Source organism: Paramisgurnus dabryanus, chromosome 7 (genome assembly GCF_030506205.2).
Source record: "Paramisgurnus dabryanus chromosome 7, PD_genome_1.1, whole genome shotgun sequence".
Taxonomy (NCBI): Eukaryota; Metazoa; Chordata; class Actinopteri; order Cypriniformes; family Cobitidae; genus Paramisgurnus; species Paramisgurnus dabryanus.
In genome coordinates this window covers 41,611,138-41,632,730 of record NC_133343.1, presented here as the reverse complement: position 1 = coordinate 41,632,730, position 21,593 = coordinate 41,611,138, and positions in this window count along the sequence as shown.

Below are 21,593 nucleotides of genomic sequence, written 5' to 3'. Positions count from 1 at the left end.
TTCCCTTTGCTAAAATTTTAACACTTCCCAAAGGCCAACAAAGAGCTATAAAAGGAGCTGTAATTTCTGTGGCATCTGAAGTTGAAACAACTGTAAATTGTTTACCGAGACCAAGAAGTGAATCACAACTGCTTACAGTGAAACTCAAAAGACGTCTCTGTTACCAAGGGTACTATCAGTTCCAAACAATGAATATGCACAAAGTTTTATCTGCTTTAAGAAGACTAAAAGAAATCCATTCCGAATACAAAACGATTTGTATTAATGAAGCACTCTCAGCTGATGAATTGTTTAATGAACATGAGCAGTCTACAAATGACACCACTGTGCCAGATGAGGAAATGGAAACTGAGAACACTGAAGAACAGAGCAATAATAATGAACACAATGATTTAAGTGAAGACAGTACTACAGAACATAACTCAGAAGGACTTGCTTTGGATACATGTCTACAGCCCCCTGATCTTGGCCAGCAGTTCTTGTCTTATGATGATGGAATTTTTTGCATTGCCCCTGCAGAGAGAAACAGTCCTGTAAGCATCTTTAAAATTCCCAAGCTTGAGTCTATGGCATTTCCAGTGCAATTTCCTGATGGTAAGAACACGTTAGATGAGCCTGACAGAGTCAAACATGTCTCCCCCAGCAGATACTTCAACACACGACTATTCTCTGTTGATAATCGTTGCGCCAAGGATACAAACTACATTTTCTTTGCCCAGTTTGTGACAGAAATGCACATGGCCACATCTAGCATGTCCATCCAACTTAGAAAAGCCAAACCCATGACACGTGATGGTCGCAGAATAAATTGTTCAATGCTGCAGGACAATCATGAATTACAAAAGCTTGTTCAAAATAAAGATGCAACAAGGTTTATGCAACCTCTGCGTGGGACTCCAGCATACTGGGAGAAAACTCTGCGTGATTTGTTTGCTATGCTAAGACAGTTGGGCACTCCTACATTTTTCTGTACATTTAGTGCTGCTGAGATGAGATGGCCTGAAGTGATAACAGCTATTAAAGCACAACAAGGAAAAACTATAAACTTCTCAGAATTAGACTGGATAGAAAAATGTGAAATCCTCAGAAGTAATCCAGTCACAGCCATGCGTATGTTTGAAAAAAGAGTTGAAGCCTTAATGAGGGATCTAATCATGTCACCTGCTCAACCCATTGGTGAGGTAATTGACTTTTTTACAGAGTAGAGTTTCAACAACGTGGATCTCCACACATTCATTGCTTATTCTGGGTGAAAGATGCTCCAGAATTTGAAAAAGATCAAGATCAAGATGTATGCAATTTTGTTGATAAATACATCTCATGCAAATTACCAGACCCAAACAAAGACCCAGAACTGCATAGAATTGTAACTGAAGTACAAATGCATAGTCGTAACCATTCCAAATCTTGTAGGAAAAACAAAAAGCACTGCAGATTTGGATTTCCAAAACCACCCATTAATACGACCACAATAATCCGCCCTAGACCTCCTCCTGTAGATGAGTCTGATGAAGAAAATAAATCAACAGAGGGCATAGATGATATGAATGTTACAAAAGCAAAAGCACAGCTTCAGAAAGTGTGGGATCTACTGAATGATTCAACTCAGATCTTTGAAACTACTGCACAGCTGCTTCAAAAGGTTAACATGACTTATGAAGAGTATAGGAATTATTTTGAGTCATTGTCAACATCAAATGTAATTTCTATGGAAAGACGACCACATGATTGCTGGGTTAATGGCTATAATCCACTGCTGTTAAGAGCTTGGAACGCAAACATGGACATACAGTTTATTCTGAACCCCTACAGCTGTATCATGTATGTTCTTTCATACATTTCAAAAGCTGAACATGAGATGAGTGAGTATCTAAAGAAAGTAATAAAAGACTCAACTCATGATAATCTGTCTGACCGTGAAAGCATGAAACAGGTCATGAATGCGTATGCAAAGACCAGAGAAGTGAGCTCACAGGAAGCAGTCGCTCGCACATGCAGTCTAAAACTGAAATCATCTTCACGAAATGTCATATTCATACCTACAGATGATAATGCATTGAAGATGAGTTTACCAATGAAGTACTTGCAAACAATGGACCCTGACTTAGAGAATGTATGGATGACTGGATTGCCTGACAAATACAAGGCCAGACCAAACAGACCAGAATTAGAGAACATGTGCATGGCTGAATTTGTAAGTGAATATCGCATTGTTTATGGAAGACAGACAAAGGGTAAAAATGTTTTGCCACTTGAAAAAAAAATGGGATACATACAGAAAAGAACAAAGGGAAAACCTGCAGTCATCAGATTTGCCCGTTTTTCACAACAGAAAAACCCAGAAAAATATTATGGCACTCTACTTAAACTGTACTTGCCACATCGCATAGATGAACAGCTTAAGTCTAGAAGATTTCCGACATATGAATCATTTTATACATTTGCCTCTGTAAAATTACCAGGCACTGATGAACTCCAGCGCGTGTGCATGATTGTAAATGCAAACCGGGAGAAATATGAAAAGCATAATGAGGCTATAGAACAGGCAATTGAAGATTTTGAACAGAATGGCCCACTGGAAGATGCATGGACAACACTGGCACCAGCCAATGAACAGATCCGACTGGAAAGCATATTGGAACGTGAACCAGCTGATGCTAATAATGTAGATGAACAAGATGATATTCCTGAATATACAGCATCTTCTTCTGTCAATAATACAGCAATGCCAATCAAGGAAGCTGCTCAGCTCAGTTCTGCACAGATTCGCAAAATGTATCAAAGTCTGAATCAAACACAAGCTTCTATATTTTATGCTGTGCGAGACTGGTGCAAAAGATGTGTTTCTGGTGAAAATCCACAACAGTTTTTATATTTCTTAAATGGAGGAGCTGGAGTTGGTAAATCACATGTTATTAAATCTATTCATGCAGAGGCATCCAAATTACTGCGTAAGCTTCCATGCATAAGAGAGCAAACCGACATCTCTAAGCCAACTGTACTTTTAACAGCCTTCACAGGTACTGCTGCCTTTAACATCTCTGGTAAAACACTACACTGTCTTTTAAAACTCCCAAGAAGTTTAAAGCCTCCATACCAAGGACTTGGAAACAGCTTAGATGAAATAAGGGCAGATCTTTCTAACGCACACATTTTAATAATTGATGAAATATCTATGGTGTCAAAACAGTTGTTTGCTTATGTGAACTGGAGACTACAACAGATTAAAGGTAACCATAAACCATTTGGTGGATTGTCTGTTCTTGCTGTGGGAGATTTTCAACAGTTGCCCCCCCTGGGTAGGGCAAGACCACTTTGTGTATATGAGGACCATGTGCTTGATTTCTGGAAAGCTCAATTTCAAATAATAACACTGACACAGATCATGAGACAGAGAGATGATCTTACATATGCTGAGCTGCTCAACAGGCTGAGAGTGAAACAAAAGCATGAGAGACTTACTAATGCTGATGAGTGCATATTAAAAGCTGCCATAAGATCTTCTTTTGAAGAGTGTCCCTCAGATGCATTACACATCTATGCAACTAATAAAGAGGTAGACAATCACAACAATGATGCCATATCATCTCGCTTCACAAATATTATTACTATTGATGCACATGATTACAAAAAAGATCCTCGAACAGGTGAAATGAAAAGACAAGCTGTACCATTTAAAGGAGACAAATGTGATCTTGGTGACATACTACAGATTGCTGTTGGTGCACGAGTGATGATTACCAGAAATATAGACGTGGAAGATGGATTGGTTAATGGCACTTTTGGTAGAGTCGCAAAAATATCAACTCAGACCAGAGATGGTTTTACATTTGTGCAACTGATTGGTCTCCATTTGGATAATGTAAATGCTGGACAGAAACACCGCAACAAAGCACCAGATGGTGATGACAACATTGTGTATATCGAGAGGTCTGAGGAATCATTAAAAAGAAAAGGAACAATTCGAAGGCAATTTCCTATTAAGCTTGCTTTTGCATGCACTATTCATAAAGTTCAAGGAATGACAACTGACCGTGCTGTTGTATCTCTGAAGCATATTTTTGAACCAGGCATGGCATATGTTGCACTCAGCAGAACCACATCGCTCAGTGGATTGCACATCATTGACTTTGATGAAAAGAAAATTTTTTGTGATCCACAAATAAGTGCTTCCTTGGAGAACATGGCAAAAGCTGATTTTCACAATGTCCAACCACTTCTACACATTGTACAGAATTTACCATTGGAATCAGGTCTTAAAATCATTCATCATAACACAGAGGGACTGCAATGTCATATGGATGATATAAAGTGCCACCATGAGCTCTTGCTGGCTGATGTTTTGTGTCTCACTGAAACACACCTGTCTGGCTCAGCTGTTTCTGAGGATCTTCAGTTGAATGGATATAGAATGTACAAGCGCAACAGGCATGCATCCTATTCAAACCACATACAGTTGTCTAACAAAAATGGTGGTGGTGTTGCCATGTATGTAAAGAGTTGTGTTCAAGCACATCCACTAATGTACATACAGAATGTTACAGACCTGGAATATTTGGTTTTGAAGATAGAAGCCCCCAAACAAGCACTTCTTGCAGTAATCTACAGACCACCGAGTTATCATTTAACAGAATTTTTGACTAACCTAAATGCTCTTCTGACATCTTTGGAGATCATAGATTTCAAGCCAGTTATAGTATGTGGAGACTTAAATGAAGATCAGCTGTACCATGGCAACAAACCTATTCAACATTTGTTTCAAGAAAAAGGATACACACAACTAATCAGCACAGGGACTACAGAAAACAACACTCTTCTTGATCCTGTATTCATAAGTGACTCACACTCAAATATCAAAGCAGGAGTTCTACAGACTTATTTCAGCTATCATGATCCGGTATATTGTGTCGTTGTATAAATATACTATGTTTTTGTATTATTTAAGGATCTTTTCTTTAACACTTCTGTAACAGAACTGCATAATTTTAAGAAATAGTACTGATAAAATATACATCATATATACAGTTTATAATAAAGTTGTACATAATACAAATTAATTACAAATTACAAATACATTACAAATAAATAAGAGTGAACTCTTGGCTCTAGTGATTTCTTGTATGCATGTGTGTGTATGTGTAGATATAGGCTGTGTGTGTGTGCGTGCGTGCGTGCGTGCGTGTGTGTGTTAGATAAAGAATGAATGGGAGAGCGAATGGTCCTTCTGAGGATTGCTACCTTGACGTGGTAGAAGGCTTGAGAGTTCCAGTGATCCCAATAGTAAATCATTCTGGAGTATTTCACTCTAGATTGGCATGCTTATGGGTGAGGTTCCAGACTAAATGCAATCCAACTTGCTATTAACTGAATAAATAGTTTTTACAATGGTATTTGCTTTTGTTTGTCTTTAATTATTTAAGGTTAAAAGACATAGATAAATAGAGAGATAAGCAGCTTGCATGTATTTGTACATGTTTGTGTGTGTGTGTGTGTGTGTGTGTGTGTGTGTGTCTCGTGTATTTTATGTGTGTGTCGTGTATGTTTATGTGTGTGTCTGTGTGTAATTTTGTGTTTGTGTGTATAGTTGTGTGTCTTTGTGTGCTGCTGAGTGAGTTTTGTGAGACAGAGAGATTGAAAGTTGATGGGCAGATGGGGCATTTGGGACAGAATTGGGCAGTTCGGGCAGATGGGGCATTTGGGGCAAAGGGGGCATTTAGGGTAGTTGGTGCATTTGGGGCAGAATTGGATAATTGGGGCAGATGGGGCATTTAGGGCAGATGGGGCATTTAGGGCAGAATGGGGCAGTTGGGGCAAAATTGGGTAGTTGGGGCAGACGGGGCAGATGGGGCAGTTGGGGCAGAATTGGGTGTTTGGGGCAGACGGGGCATTTAGTGTAGTTGGGGCATTTGGAGCAGAATTGGGTAGTTGGGGAAGATGGGGCATTTAGGGCAGAATGGGGCAGATGAGGCATTTGGGGCAGTAGGGGCAGATGAGGCATTTGGAGCAGAATTGGCCAGTTGGGGCAAATGGGGCAAAATGGGGCGGTTGGGGCAGGTGAGGCATTTGGGGCAGATGGGGCATTTAGGGCAGTTGGGACATTTATGCGTGTGTTTGTCTTAATATGATTGGGTGTGTAATATTGTGTTTGTGTGTGTAATATTATGTTTGTGTGTGTAATTTTGTGGTTGTGTGTCTGTGTGTGTGTGTAGTTGTGTGTGGTTTTGGGTTGTGTGTGGTTGTGGGTTGTGGGTTGTGTGTGGTTGTGGGTTGTGTGCGTGTGCGTGCCTGTGTGTGTGCGTGTGCGCGTGTGTGTGTGCGCGTGTGTGTGCGCGTATGTGTGCGCGCGTGTGTGCGCGCGTGTGTGCGCGCGTGTGTGCGCGCGTGTGTGTGCGCGTGTGTGTGCGAGTGTGCGTGTGTGAATCTGTGTTTTTGTGACAGTATGTTATATATAATTTTGTGTTTGTAATTGTGTGTCTGTGTGTAGTTGTGTGTCTGTGTGTGGTTGTGTGTGTGTGCATATCTGTGTTTTTGTGACAGTATGTTATATATAATTTTGTGTTTGTGTGTGTAATTGTGTGTCTGTGTGTAGTTGTGTGTCTGTGTCTAATTGTATGTGGTTGTGTGTCTGTGTGGTTGTGTGTCTGTGTGTGTATGTGTGTAGTTGTGTTTGTCTGTCTTATTGAGTGAGTTTTGTTAGACAGAGATAGACTGAGAGAGGTTGAGAGATGATGTAATGTATTTGTATGAATGAGAGTTGACAGTTAGAATTTGAAAATAAACACTCAGCCTAAACATTCTATGAATGTAAGTCTATGGGACTTTTTTGGGACGTTTGATCGGACGGTTTAGGAGAACCGTAAGTCTGATCGCTTAGAAAAGATATAGCAACTCAAGTCAGATCACACAACATGATTTAACATTAAGCTAGCATGATGCTTACACGATTTAGCATGAAGTTAGCATGAAGCTAGCATAATTTAACATGAAGCTAGCATGATGCTAACATGATTAGCATGAAATTAGCATGATGATAACATGATTAACATGAGGCTAGCATGATGATAGAATGATTAGCATGAAGCTAGCATGAAGCTAGCATGATTAGCATGAAGCTAGCATGATGTTAGCATTAAGCTAACATGATGTTAGCATGATTAGCATGAAGCTAGTAAGATTAGCATGAAGCTAGCATGATGCTAGCATAATTAGCATGAAGCTAGCATGAAGCTAGCATGAAGTTAGCATGATTAGCATGAAGCTAGCATGAAGCTAGCATGATGTTAGCATGATTAGCATGAAGCTAGCATGATGTTAGCATGATTAGCATGAAGTTAGCATGATGTTAGCATGATTAGCATGAAGCTAGCATAATTTAACATGAAGCTAGCATGATGCTAACATGATTAGCATGAAATTAGCATGATGATAACATGATTAACATGAGGCTAGCATGATGATAGAATGATTAGCATGAAGCTAACATGAAGCTAGCATGATTAGCATGAAGCTAGCATGATGTTAGCATTAAGCTAGCATGATGTTAGCATGATTAGCATGAAGCTAGTAAGATTAGCATGAAGCTAGCATGATGCTAGCATAATTAGCATGAAGCTAGCATGAAGTTAGCATGATTAGCATGAAGCTAGCATGATGTTAGCATGATTAGCATGAAGCTAGCATGATGTTAGCATGATTAGCATGAAGTTAGCATGATGCTAGCATGATTAGCATGAAGCTAGCATGATTAGCATGAAGCTAGCATGATGCTAGCATGATTAGCATGAAGCTAGCATGATTAGCAGGAAGCTAGCATGAAGCTAACATTTATTGCGTTGCTAGGGTACTAAGTTTGGTTGCTAGGGAGAAAATTGGCATCCCATAATGATCACACTTCAAGCCACAAGTAAAACGGTCCAACCCCCGTGTCTCTACAATGTTCTGATGCGGAGATATAAGGCTTTGTTTATTCCGTTGCTAGGGTACTACGTTTGGTTGCTAGGGAGAAAATTGGCATCCCATAATGATTACACTTCAAGCCAGAAGTAAAACGGTCCAACCCCCGTGTCTCTATGATGTTCTGAAGCGGAGATATAAGGCTTTGTTTATTCCGTTGCTAGGGTACTAAGTTTGGTTGCTAGGGAGAAAATTGGTATCCCATATTGATTACCCTTCAAGCCACAAGTAAAACGGTCCAACCCCTGTGTCTCTACGATGTTCAGATCCAGAGATATAAGGCTTTGTTTATTATGTTGCTAGGGTCTTCATATTTTGTTGCTAGGGGCGTGGCTTAATACCTCAATAAGAATCCCAAGAGACTGATTGGATGCCTGAGTAAAATGAGCCCACCCCTATGTCTCTATGACACTCTGGTGCAAAGATATCCATCTTGGCTTTTTATAATGGTATTCTATGGGAGATGTTGCTAGGGTACCCAAAATGGTTGCTAGGGGCGTGGCTTAATAGCTCTGGGGTGATCCTAAGAGACTGATTGGATGCTTGAGTAAAATGAGCCCACCCCCATGTCTCTAAGACACTCTAAAGTGAAGATATTCCATCTGGGACGCTTTTATTCCCTTTTATGGGCATGTTTCCTGCCCCATTATAAGTCAATGGGAAATTTTGGGGGCCCCTTACACCCCAGGGGTACAGCTTACACCCCATTGTGAGGTATGTTCTTACACAGCCTGTCAGCCTCCTTAAATGTGGTAAGCCACAAGTTTCTACAAGTTTCTCACTCGCAGCTATGACCCGTCAAAGTTTGTCTCAATGTTAAGTCAATGGAAATTTTGGGGTGTTTCAGCGCCCCGTTTAGGAATTCGGAAGGTCCCATCAGTTAGAAAAGATATAGCAACTCGAGTCAGATCAGACCGAAGGTATGTCCAAAGTTTGATGGCTGTAGCTTGAAAGCTCTAGGACGAGTTAGAGTTAGAAATTTTAGTCTCAGAAGAAAAAGAATAATAATAATAATAAGTTTAAGTGCAACAACAGTATGTTGGCTTTCTCAAGCCAACATAATAATAACTAGATAGGTACATTTCCTGAAGAAAATGTGAAGTGGTGCTTGCCGTGGCAAAATTCTCGGGACAATATATGATTATACTCCAACCCAAAAGTAAAACGTTCCAACCCACTATCCACTAGTGATTACACTCAGAGTCACGAGTTAAACGGTCCAACCCCCGTGTCTCTACGATGTTCTGATGCGGAGATATAAGGCTTTGTTTACACTGTTGCTAGGGTACTGTATTTGGTTGCTAGGGAAAAAATTGGCATCCACTGGTGATTACACTCTAAGTCACAAGTCAAACGGTCCAACCCCCGTGTCTCTACGATGTTCTGATGCGGAGATATAAGGGTTTGTTTACACTGTTGCTAGGGTACTGTATTTGGTTGCTAGGGAAAAAATTGGCATCCACTAGTGATTACATGCCGAGTCACGAGTAAAACGGTCCAACCCCCGTGTCTCTACGATGTTCTGATGCGGAGATATAAGGCTTTGTTTACACTGTTGCTAGGGTACTGTATTTGGTTGCTAGGGAAAAAATTGGCATCCACTGGTGATTACACTCTAAGTCACAAGTCAAACGGTCCAACCCCCGTGTCTCTACGATGTTCTGATGCGGAGATATAAGGGTTTGTTTACACTGTTGCTAGGGTACTGTATTTGGTTGCTAGGGAAAAAATTGGCATCCACTAGTGATTACATGCCGAGTCACGAGTAAAACGGTCCAACCCCCGTGTCTCTACGATGTTCTGATGCAGAGATATAAGGCTTTGTTTACACTGTTGCTAGGGTACTGTATTTGGTTGCTAGGGAAAAAAATTGGCATCCACTAGTGATTACATGCCGAGTCACGAGTAAAACGGTCCAACCCCCGTGTCTCTACGATGTTCTGATGCTGAGTTATAAGGCTTTGTTTACACTGTTGCTAGGGTACTGTATTTGGTTGCTAGGGAAAAAATTGGCATCCACTAGTGATTACATGCCGAGTCACGGGTAAAACGGTCCAACCCCCGTGTCTCTACGATGTTCTGATGCGGAGATATAAGGCTTTGTTTACACTGTTGCTAGGGTACTGTATTTGGTTGCTAGGGAAAAAATTGGCATCCACTAGTGATTACACTCTGATTCACGAGTCAAACGGTCCAACCCCCGTGTCTCTACGATGTTCTGATGCGGAGATATAAGGCTTTGTTTACTCTGTTGCTAGGGTACTGTATTTGGTTGCTAGGGAAAAAAAATGGCATCCCATAATGATTACACTCTGAGTCACGAGTCAAACGGTCCAACCCCCGTGTCTCTACGATGTTCTGATGCGGAGATATAAGGCTTTGTTTACTCTGTTGCTAGGGTACTGTATTTGGTTGCTAGGGAAAAAATTGGCATCCCATAATGATTACACTCTGAGTCACTAGTCAAACGGTCCAACCCCCGTGTCTCTACGATGTTCTGGTGCGGAGATATAAGGCTTTGTTTACTCTGTTGCTAGGGTACTGTATTTGGTTGCTAGGGAAAAAAATGGCATCCCATAATGATTACACTCCGAGTCATGAGTAAAACGGTCCAACCCCCGTGTCTCTACGACTTTGTAAAGCGAAGTTATCCCATCTGGAACTTTTTTATTCCCTTATATGGGCATGTTTCCTGCCCCATTATAAGTCAATGGGGAATTTTAGGGTGCCCCTTACACCCCAGGGGTACAGCTTACACCCAAATGTGATGTATTTTCTAACAGAACCTACCACCCTCTTCAAATGTTGTAACCCACACGTTTCTACAATATCCTCGAGCAGAGCTATGACTCGTCAAAGTTGGGCGCCATGTTAAGTCAATGGGATTTTTCGGGTGATTTTTCGCCCCCCTTTCGAAAATCCTGCACCCGATCCCTTATAAAAGATATAGCACACCTCTCCTCAATAAGCCGGTCGATTTGAGCCCTCTTTCATGGGTCTACGAGAAAGCGTGCGGGACGAGTTACGCGCCAAAAAAAGTGTCCAGATATAAGAATAAAATATAACTAGATATTAAAGTTTGAGGACAAACTTTATGTTGGCTTGACAAAGCCTGGTCTGAACGTTTAAGACAGTTTGACAGAAGTTTGACAGAAGTTTGGTTTAGTAGGCTATCTTGTTGTTAGTATGCTTAAGTATGAAGCTTTTTAAAATAAAGCTAACATAATTTAGCATAAAGCTAGCCTGATTTAGCATGAAGCTAACATGATTTAGCAAAAAGTCAGCATAAAGCTAATATGTTTAAAGACCCAACCCCCATGTCTCTATGATGTTCTGATGCGGAGATATAAGGCTTTGTTTGTTCCGTTGCTAGGGTACTAAGTTTGGTTGCTAGGCAGAAAATTGGCATCCCATAATGATTACACTTCAAGCCACAAGTAAAACGGTCCAACCCCCATGTCTCTATGAAGTTCTGATGCGGAGATGTAAGGCTTTGTTTGTTCTGTTGCTAGGGTACTAAGTTTGGTTGCTAGGGAGAAAATCGGCATCCCATAATGATTACACTTCAAGCCACAAGTAAAACGGTCCAACCCCCGTGTCTCTATGATGTTCTGATGCGGAGATATAAGGCTTTGTTTATTCCGTTGCTAGGGTACTAAGTTTGGTTGCTAGGGAGAAAATTGGCATCCCATAATGATCAACCTTCAAGCCACAAGTAAAACGGTCCAACCCCCGTGTCTCTATGATGTTCTGAAGCGGAGATATAAGGCTTTGTTTATTCCGTTGCTAGGGTACTAAGTTTGGTTGCTAGGGAGAAAATTGGCATCCCATAATGATCAACCTTCAAGCCACAAGTAAAACGGTCCAACCCCCGTGTCTCTAAGATGTTTTGAAGCGGAGAAATAAGGCTTTGTTTATTCCGTTGCTAGGGTACTTAGTTTGGTTGCTAGGGAGAAAATTGGCATCCCATAATGATCACACTTCAAGCCGCAAGTAAAACGGTCCAACCCCTGTGTCTCTAAATGTTCTGAAGCAGAGATATAAGGCTTTGTTTATTCCGTTGCTAGGGTACTAACTTTGGTTGCTAGGGAGAAAATTGGCATCCCATAATGATCAACCTTCAAGCCACAAGTAAAACGGTCCAACCCCCGTGTCTCTAAGATGTTTTGAAGCGGAGAAATAAGGCTTTGTTTATTCCGTTGCTAGGGTACTTAGTTTGGTTGCTAGGGAGAAAATTGGCATCCCATAATGATCAACCTTCAAGCCACAAGTAAAACGGTCCAACCCCTGTGTCTCTATGATGTTCTGAAGCGGAGATATAAGGCTTTGTTTATTCCGTTGCTAGGGTACTAACTTTGGTTGCTAGGGAGAAAATTGGCATCCCATAATGATCAACCTTCAAGCCACAAGTAAAACGGTCCAACCCCCGTGTCTCTAAGATGTTTTGAAGCGGAGAAATAAGGCTTTGTTTATTCCGTTGCTAGGGTACTAAGTTTGGTTGCTAGGGAGGAAATTGGCATGCCATAATAATCAACCTTCAAGCCACAAGTAAAACGGTCCAACCCCCGTGTCTCTAAGATGTTCTGAAGCGGAGAAATAAGGCTTTGTTTATTCCGTTGCTAGGGTACTAAGTTTGGTTGCTAGGGAGAAAATTGGCATCCCATAATGATTACACTTCAAGCCACAAGTAAAACGGTCCAACCCCCATGTCTCTATGATGTTCTGAAGCGGAGATATAAGGCTTTGTTTATTCCGTTGCTAGGGTACTAAGTTTGGTTGCTAGGGAGAAAAATGGCATCCCATAATGATCAACCTTCAAGCCACAAGTAAAACGGTCCAACCCCCATGTCTCTATGATGTTCTGAAGCGGAGATATAAGGCTTTGTTTATTCCGTTGCTAGGGTACTAAGTTTGGTTGCTAGGGAGAAAATTGGCATCCCATAATGATCAACCTTCAAGCCACAAGTAAAACGGTCCAACCCCCGTGTCTCTATGATGTTCTGAAGCGGAGATATAAGGCTTTGTTTATTCCGTTGCTAGGGTACTAAGTTTGGTTGCTAGGGAGAAAATTGGCATCCCATAATGATCAACCTTCAAGCCACAAGTAAAACGGTCCAACCCCCATGTCTCTATGATGTTCTGAAGCGGAGATATAAGGCTTTGTTTATTCCGTTGCTAGGGTACTAAGTTTGGTTGCTAGGGAGAAAATTGGCATCCCATAATGATCAACCTTCAAGCCACAAGTAAAACGGTCCAACCCCCGTGTCTCTATGATGTTCTGAAGCGGAGATATAAGGCTTTGTTTATTCCGTTGCTAGGGTACTAAGTTTGGTTGCTAGGGAGAAAATTGGCATCCCATAATGATCAACCTTCAAGCCACAAGTAAAACGGTCCAACCCCCATGTCTCTACGACACTCTAAAGTGAAGATATTTCATCTGGGACGCTTTTATTCCTTTATATGGGCATGTTTCCTGCCCCATTATAAGTCAATGGGAAATTTTGGGGGCCTCTTACACCCCAGGGGTACAGCTTACACCCCAATGTGATGTATGTTCTTACAGAGCCTGCCAGCCTCTTCAAATGTGGTAACCCACAAGTTTCTACAAATTTCTCGCTTGCAGCTATGACCCGTCAAAGTTTGTCGCAATGTTAAGTCAATGGAAAATTTGGGGTGTTTGAGCGCCCCGTTTAGGAATTCGGTAGGTCCCATCAGTTAGAAAAGTCATAGCAACAATCTACGTACCAGTCTTAAAAGTTTTGTAAAGTTTTGTGGGTGTAGCTTGAAAGCTCTAGGAGGAGTTACTGTGAGAAAAAGTTTGTACCAGAAGAATAATAATAATAATAATAATAATAATAATAAGCTTAGATCGAAGAACAGTATGTTGGCTTTGTCAAGCCAACATAATAAGTATGAGCAATAATAATAGTGATGCCTTGCATAAATGCAAGCACCACTAATAACTAGATATAAAAGTTTGAGGACAAACTTTATGTTGGCTTGACAAAGCGTAGCCTGAACGTTTAAAACGGTTTGACAGAAGATTAGTTTAGTAGGCTATCTGGCTGTTAGTATGTTTGAGTATGAAGCTAACATGATTTAACATGAAACCATCATGATTTAACATGATGTTAGCATGATTAGCATGAAGCTAGCATGATTAGCATGATGTTAGCATGATTAGCATGATGTTAGCACGAAGTTAGCATGATGGTAGCATGATTAGCATGATGCTAGCACGATTAGCATGATGCTAACATGAATTAGCATGAAGCTAGCATGATGCTAACATGAATTAGCATGAAGCTAGCATGATGTTAACATGAATTAGCATGAAGCTAGCATGATGCTAACATGAAGCTAACATGAATTAGCGTGAAGCTAGCATGATGTTAACATGATTTAGCATGAAGTTAGACAGATTTATTATGAAATTAGCATAAAGCTAGCATGAAACTAGCATGAAGCTAGCATGAAGCTAACATGAATTAGCATGAAGCTAGCATGAAGCTAACATGAATTAGCATGAAGCTAGCATGAAGCTAACATGAATTAGCATGAAGCTAGCATGAAGCTAACATGAATTAGCATGAAGCTAGCATGAAGCTAACATGAATTAGCATGAAGCTAGCATGAAGCTAACTTGAATTAGCATGAAGCTAGCATGAAGCTAACATGAATTAGCATGAAAATCTGTTAGACAGATTTATTATGAAATTAGCATAAAGCTAGCATGAAACTAGCATGAAACTAGCATGAAACTAGCATGAAGCTAGCATGATGCTAACATGAATTAGCATGAAGCTAGCATGATGCTAACATGAATTAGCATGAAGCTAGCATGAAGCTAACATGAATTAGCATGAAGCTAGCATGAAGCTAACATGAATTAGCATGAAGCTAGCATGAAGCTAACATGAATTAGCATGAAGCTAGCATGAAGCTAACATGAATTAGCATGAAGTTAGCATGATGCTAACATGAATTAGCATGAAGCTAGCATGATGTTAACATGAATTAGCATGAAGCTAGCATGATGCTAACATGAATTAGCATGAAGCTAGCATGATGCTAACATGAATTAGCATGAAGCTAGCATGAAGCTAGCATGAAGCTAACATGAATTAGCATGAAGCTAGCATGAAGCTAACATGAATTAGCATGAAAATCTGTTAGACAGATTTATTATGAAATTAGCATAAAGCTAGCATGAAACTAGCATGAAACTAGCATGAAACTAGCATGAAGCTAGCATGAAGCTAACATGAATTAGCATGAAGCTAACATGAATTAGCATGAAGCTAGCATGAAGCTAACATGAATTAACATGAAGCTAGCATGAAGCTAACATGAATTAACATGAAGCTAGCATGATGCTAACATGAATTAGCATGAAGCTAGCATGATGCTAACATGAATTAGCATGAAGCTAGCATGATGCTAACATGAATTAGCATGAAGCTAGCATGATGCTAACATGAATTAGCATGAAGCTAGCATGATGCTAACATGAATTAGCATTAAGCTAGCATGATGCTAACATGAATTAGCATTAAGCTAGCATGATGCTAACATGAATTAGCATGAAGCTAGCATGATGCTAACATGATTTAACGTGAAGCTAGCATGATGCTAACATGATTTAGCATGAAGTTAGACAGATTTATTATGAAATTAGCATAAAGCTAGCATGAAACTAGCATGAAGCTAGTATGACTTAGCATGAAGCTAGCATGAAGCTAACATGACCAAAAGACCCAACCCCCATGTCTCTATGATTTTCGGAACCAGAGATATAAGGCTTTGTTTATTATGTTGCTAGGGTGCTTATATTTGGTTGCTAGGGGCGTGGCTTAATACCTCGATAAGAATCCTCAGAGACTGATTGGATGCCTGAGTAAAATGAGCCCACCCCCATATCTCTATGACACTCTAAAGTGAAGATATTCCATCTGGGACACTTTTATTCCCTTATATGGGCATGTTTCCTGCCCCATTATAAGTCAATGGGGAAATTTGGGTGCCTCTTACACCCCAGGGGTGAAACTTACACCCCAATGTGATGTATGTTCTTACAGAGCCTGCCAGCCTCTTCAAATGTGGTAACCCACAAGTTTCTACAAATTTCTCGCTTGCAGCTATGACCCGTCAAAGTTTGTCGCAATGTTAAGTCAATGGAAAATTTGGGGTGTTTGAGCGCCCCGTTTAGGAATTCGGTAGGTCCCATCAGTTAGAAAAGTCATAGCAACAATCTACGTACCAGTCTTAAAAGTTTTGTAAAGTTTTGTGGGTGTAGCTTGAAAGCTCTAGGAGGAGTTACTGTGAGAAAAAGTTTGTACCAGAAGAATAATAATAATAATAATAACTAGATAGGTACATTTCCTGAAGAAAATGTGAGTGGTGCTTGCCGTGGCAAAATTCTGGGGAAAATATATGATTATACTTCAAGCCAAAAGTAAAACGATCCAACTCCTGTGTCTCTACGATGTACTGATGCGAAGATATTAGGCTTTGTTTACTCTGTTGCTAGGGTACTGTATTTGGTTGCTAGGGAAAAAATTGGCATCCCATAGTGATTACACTCTGAGTCACGAGTCAAACGGTCCAACCCCCGTGTCTCTACGATGTTCTGATGCTGAGATATAAGGCTTTGTTTACTCTGTTGCTAGGGTACTGTATTTGGTTGCTAGGGAAAAAATTGGCATCCCATAATGATTACACTCTGAGTCACGAGTCAAACGGTCCAACCCCCGTGTCTCTACGATGTTCTGATGCTGAGATATAAGGCTTTGTTTACTCTGTTGCTAGGGTACTGTATTTGGTTGCTAGGGGCGTGGCTTGGGAGTGGCCAATGATGTGCCCAGTGATTACACTCCGAGTCACAAGTAAAACGGTCCAACCCCCGTGTCTCTACGATGTTCTGATGCGGAGATATAAGGCTTTGTTTACTCTGTTGCTAGGGTACTGTATTTGGTTGCTAGGGGCGTGGCTTGGGAGTGGCCAATTATGTGCCCATTGATTACACTCCGAGTCACAAGTAAAACGGTCCAACCCCCGTGTCTCTACGATGTTCTGATGCGGAGATATAAGGCTTTGTTTACTCTGTTGCTAGGGTACTGTATTTGGTTGCTAGGGGCGTGGCTTGGGAGTGGCCAATGATGTGCCCAGTGATTACACTCCGAGTCACAAGTAAAACGGTCCAAACCCCGTGTCTCTACGATGTTCTGATGCGGAGATATAAGGCTTTGTTTATTCGGTTGCTAGGGTGCTCAAATTTGGTTGCTAGGGGCGTGGCTTGGGAGTGGCCAATGATGTGCCCAATTGTTACACCCCTAGTCACAAGTAAAACGGTCCAACCCCCGTGTCTCTACGATGTTCTGATGCCGAGATATAACTGTTTGTATTTTATGTTGCTAGGGTGCTCAAAAGTGGTTGCTAGGGGCGTGGCTTAGTAAGTCTGTAAGGATCCTGAGAGACTGATTGGATGCCTGAGTAAAATGAGCCCACCCCCATGTCTCTATGACACTGTGGTGCAAAGATATCCATCCGGGCATTTTATAATGGCAGTCTATGGTATAGGTTGCTAGGGTGCCCAAAATGGTTGCTATGGTAACCTTACACCCCATTGTGGGGGACGTCCTGACAGAGTCTAGCACCCTCTTCAAATTTAGTAACCCACATGTTTCTATGAAATCCTGGCTCGGACCTATGACCCGTCAAAATTTTTGCAATGGTAAGTCTATGGGATTTTGCCCCACTGACTTTTCATTGGGGCACTTTTGGGCACCTCTTACACCCCAGGGGTACAACTTACACCCCATTGTGATCCATGTTCTTACAGAGCCTACCACCCTCTTCAAATGTTGTAACCCACATGTTTCTACAAAATCCTCGAGCGGAGCTATGACTCGTCAAAGTTGGGCGCAATGTTAAGTCAATGGGATTTTTTGGGTGGTTTTTCGCCCCCCTTTCGGAAATCCTGCACCCGATCGCTTATAAAAGTCATAGCACACCTCTCCTCAATAAGCCGGTCGATTTGAGCCCTAATTTATTGGTCTACGACAAAGCGTGCGGGACGAGTTACGCGCCGAAAAAGTGTCCAGAAAAAGAAGAATAATAATAATAATAACTAGATAGGTACATTTCCTGAAGAAAATGTGAAGTGGTGCTTGCCGTGGCAAAATTCGGGGGACCATATATGATTATACTCCAAGCCAAAAGTAAAACGATCCAACTCTCGTGTCTCTACAATGTTCTGATGCGGCGATATAAGGCTTTGTTTATGCGGTTGCTAGGGTACTGTATTTGGTTGCTAGGGAAAAAATTGGCATCCACTAGTGATTGCATGCCGAGTCACAAGTAAAATGGTCCAACCCCCGTGTCTCTACGATGTTCTGATGCGGAGATATAAGGCTTTGTTTACTCTGTTGCTAGGGTATTGTATTTGGTTGCTAGGGAGAAAATGGCATCCACTAGTGATTACCCTCCGAGTCACGAGTCAAACGGTCCAACCCCCGTGTCTCTACGATGTTCTGATACGGAGATATAAGGCTTTGTTTACTCTGTTGCTAGGGTACTGTATTTGGTTGCTAGGGGAAAAAATGGCATCCACTAGTGATTACCCTCCGAGTCACGAGTCAAACGGTCCAAACCCCGTGTCTTTACGATGTTCTGATGCGGAGATATAAGGCTTTGTTTACTCTGTTGCTAGGGTACTGTATTTGGTTGCTAGGGAGAAAATTGGCATCCATTAGTGATTTCACTCCAAGTCACAAGTCAACCGGTCCAACCCCCGTGTCTCTATGATGTTCTGATGCGGAGATATAAGGCTTTGTTTACTCTGTTGCTAGGGTACTGTATTTGGTTGCTAGGGAGAAAATTGGCATCCACGAGTGATTACACTCCAAGTCACGAGTAAAACGGTCCAACCCCCGTGTCTCTACGATTTTCTGATGTGGAGATATAATGATTTGTTTATTCGGTTGCTAGGGTGCTCATATTTGGTTGCTAGGGGCGTGGCTTAATACTTCTTGGCATCCACTAATGATTACCCTCTGAGTCACGAGTAAAACGGTCCAACCCCCGTGTCTCTACGATTTTCTGATGCAGAGATATAACGATTTGTTTATTCCGTTGCTAGGGTGCTCATATTTGATTGCTAGGGGCGTGGCTTAATACCTCTTGGCATCCACTAATGATTACCCTCTGAGTCACGAGTAAAACGGTCCAACCCCCGTGTCTCTACGATTTTCTGATGTGGAGATATAATGATTTGTTTATTCGGTTGCTAGGGTGCTCATATTTGGTTGCTAGGGGCGTGGCTTAATACCTCTTGGCATCCACTAATGATTACCCTCTGAGTCACGAGTAAAACGGTCCAACCCCCGTGTCTCTACGATTTTCTGATGCGGAGATATAACGATTTGTTTATTCCGTTGCTAGGGTGCTCATATTTGGTTGCTAGGGGCGTGGCTTGGGAGTGGCCAATGATGTGGCAAGTGATTACACTCCGAGTCACAAGTAAAACGGTCCAACCCCCGTGTCGCTACGATGTTCTGATGCCGAGATATAACTGTTTGAATTTTATGTTGCTAGGGTGCTCAAAAGTGGTTGCTAGGGGCGTGGCTTAGTAACTCTGCAAGGGTCCTGAGAGGCTGATTGGATGCCTGAGTAAAATGAGCCCACCCCCATGTCTCTATGACACTGTGGTGCAAAGATATCCATCTAGGCATTTTATAATGGCAGTCAATGGTATAGGTTGCTAGGGTGCCCAAAATGGTTGCTATGGTAACCTTACACCCCATTGTGGGGTACGTCCTGACAGAGTCTAGCACCCTTTTCAAATTTAGTAACCCACATGTTTCTATGAAATCCTGGCTCGGACCTATGACCCGTCAAAATTTTTGCAATGGTAAGTCTATGGGATTTTGCCCCATTGACTTTTCATTGGGACACTTTTGGGCACCTCTGACACCCCAGGGGTACAACTTACACCCCATTGTGATCCATGTTCTTACAGAGCCTACCACCGTCTTCAAATGTTGTAACTCACATGTTTCTACAAAATCCACGAGCGGAGCTATGACCCATCAAAGTTGGGCCCAATGTTAAGTCAATAGGATTTTTGGGGTGGTTTTACGCCCCCCTTTCGGAAATCCTGCACCCGATCCCTTATAAAAGTCATAGCACACCTCTCCTCAATAAGCCGGTCGATTTGAGCCCTCTTTCATGGGTCTACAACAAAGCGTGCGGGACGAGTTAATCGCCGAAAAAAGTGTCCGGATGTAAGAATAAAATATAATAATAATAATATCCCTGAGCAATAATAATAGTGATGCTTTGCATAAATGCAAGCACCACTAATAATAATAAGTATGCAAGATAGTAATAGTGATGCTTTGCATAAATGCAAGCACCACTAATAATAATAAGCTTAGATCGAAGAACAGTATGTTGGCTTTGTCAAGCCAACATAATAAGTTTAAGAGCAATAACAATATGTTGGCTTTTTCAAGCCAACATAACTAGATAGGTACATTTCCTGAAGAAAATGTGAGTGGTGCTTGCCGTGGCAAAATTCTGGGGACCATATATGATTACACTCCGAGTCACAAGTAAAACGGTCCAACCCCCGTGTCTCTACGATGTTCTGATGCGGAGAAATAAGGATTTGTTTATTCGGTTGCTAGGGTGCTCCAATTTGGTTGCTAGGGGCGTGGCTTGGGAGTGGCCAATGATGCGGCCAGTGATTACCCTCCGAGTCACGAGTAAAACGGTCCAACCCCCGTGATTCTATGATGTTCTGATGCAGAGATATAAGGCTTTGTTTATTCGGTTGCTAGGGTGCTCATATTTGGTTGCTAGGGGCGTGGGTTGGGAGTGGCCAATGATGTCGCAAGTTATTACGCTCTGAGTCACAAGTAAAACGGTCCAACCCCACTGTCTCTACGATGTTCTGATGCGGAGAAATAAGGATTTGTTTATTCGGTTGCTAGGGTGCTCCAATTTGGTTGCTAGGGGCGTGGCTTGGGAGTGGCCATTGATGCGGCCAGTGATTACCCTCCGAGTCATGAGTAAAACGGTCCAACCCCCATGATTCCACGATGTTCTGATGTCGAGATATAACTGTTTTAATTTTATGTTGCTAGGGTGCTTAAAAGTGGTTGCTAGGGGCGTGGCTTAATAGCTCTGGGACTATCCTGATAAATTGATTGGATGTCTGAGTAAAATGAGCCCACCCCCATGTCTCTACGACATTGTAAAGCGAAGATATCCCATCTGGAACTTTTTTATTCCCTTATATGGGCATGTTTCCTGCCCCATTATAAGTCAATGGGAATTTTCGGGTGCCTCTTACACCCCAGGGGTGCAGCTTACACCCCAATGTGATGTATGTTCTTACAGAGTCTATCACCCTCTTCAAATGTTGTAACCTACATGTTTCTACAAAATCCTCAAACGGAGCTATGACCCGTCAAAGTTCGGCCCAATGTTAAGTCAATGGGATTTTTCGGTTGGTTTTTCGCCCCCCTTTCGAAAATCCTGCACCCGATCGCTTATAAAAGTCATAGCACACCTCTCCTTAATAATCCGGTCGATTTGAGCCCTCTTTCATGGGACTGTGGCAAACCGTGCGGGAC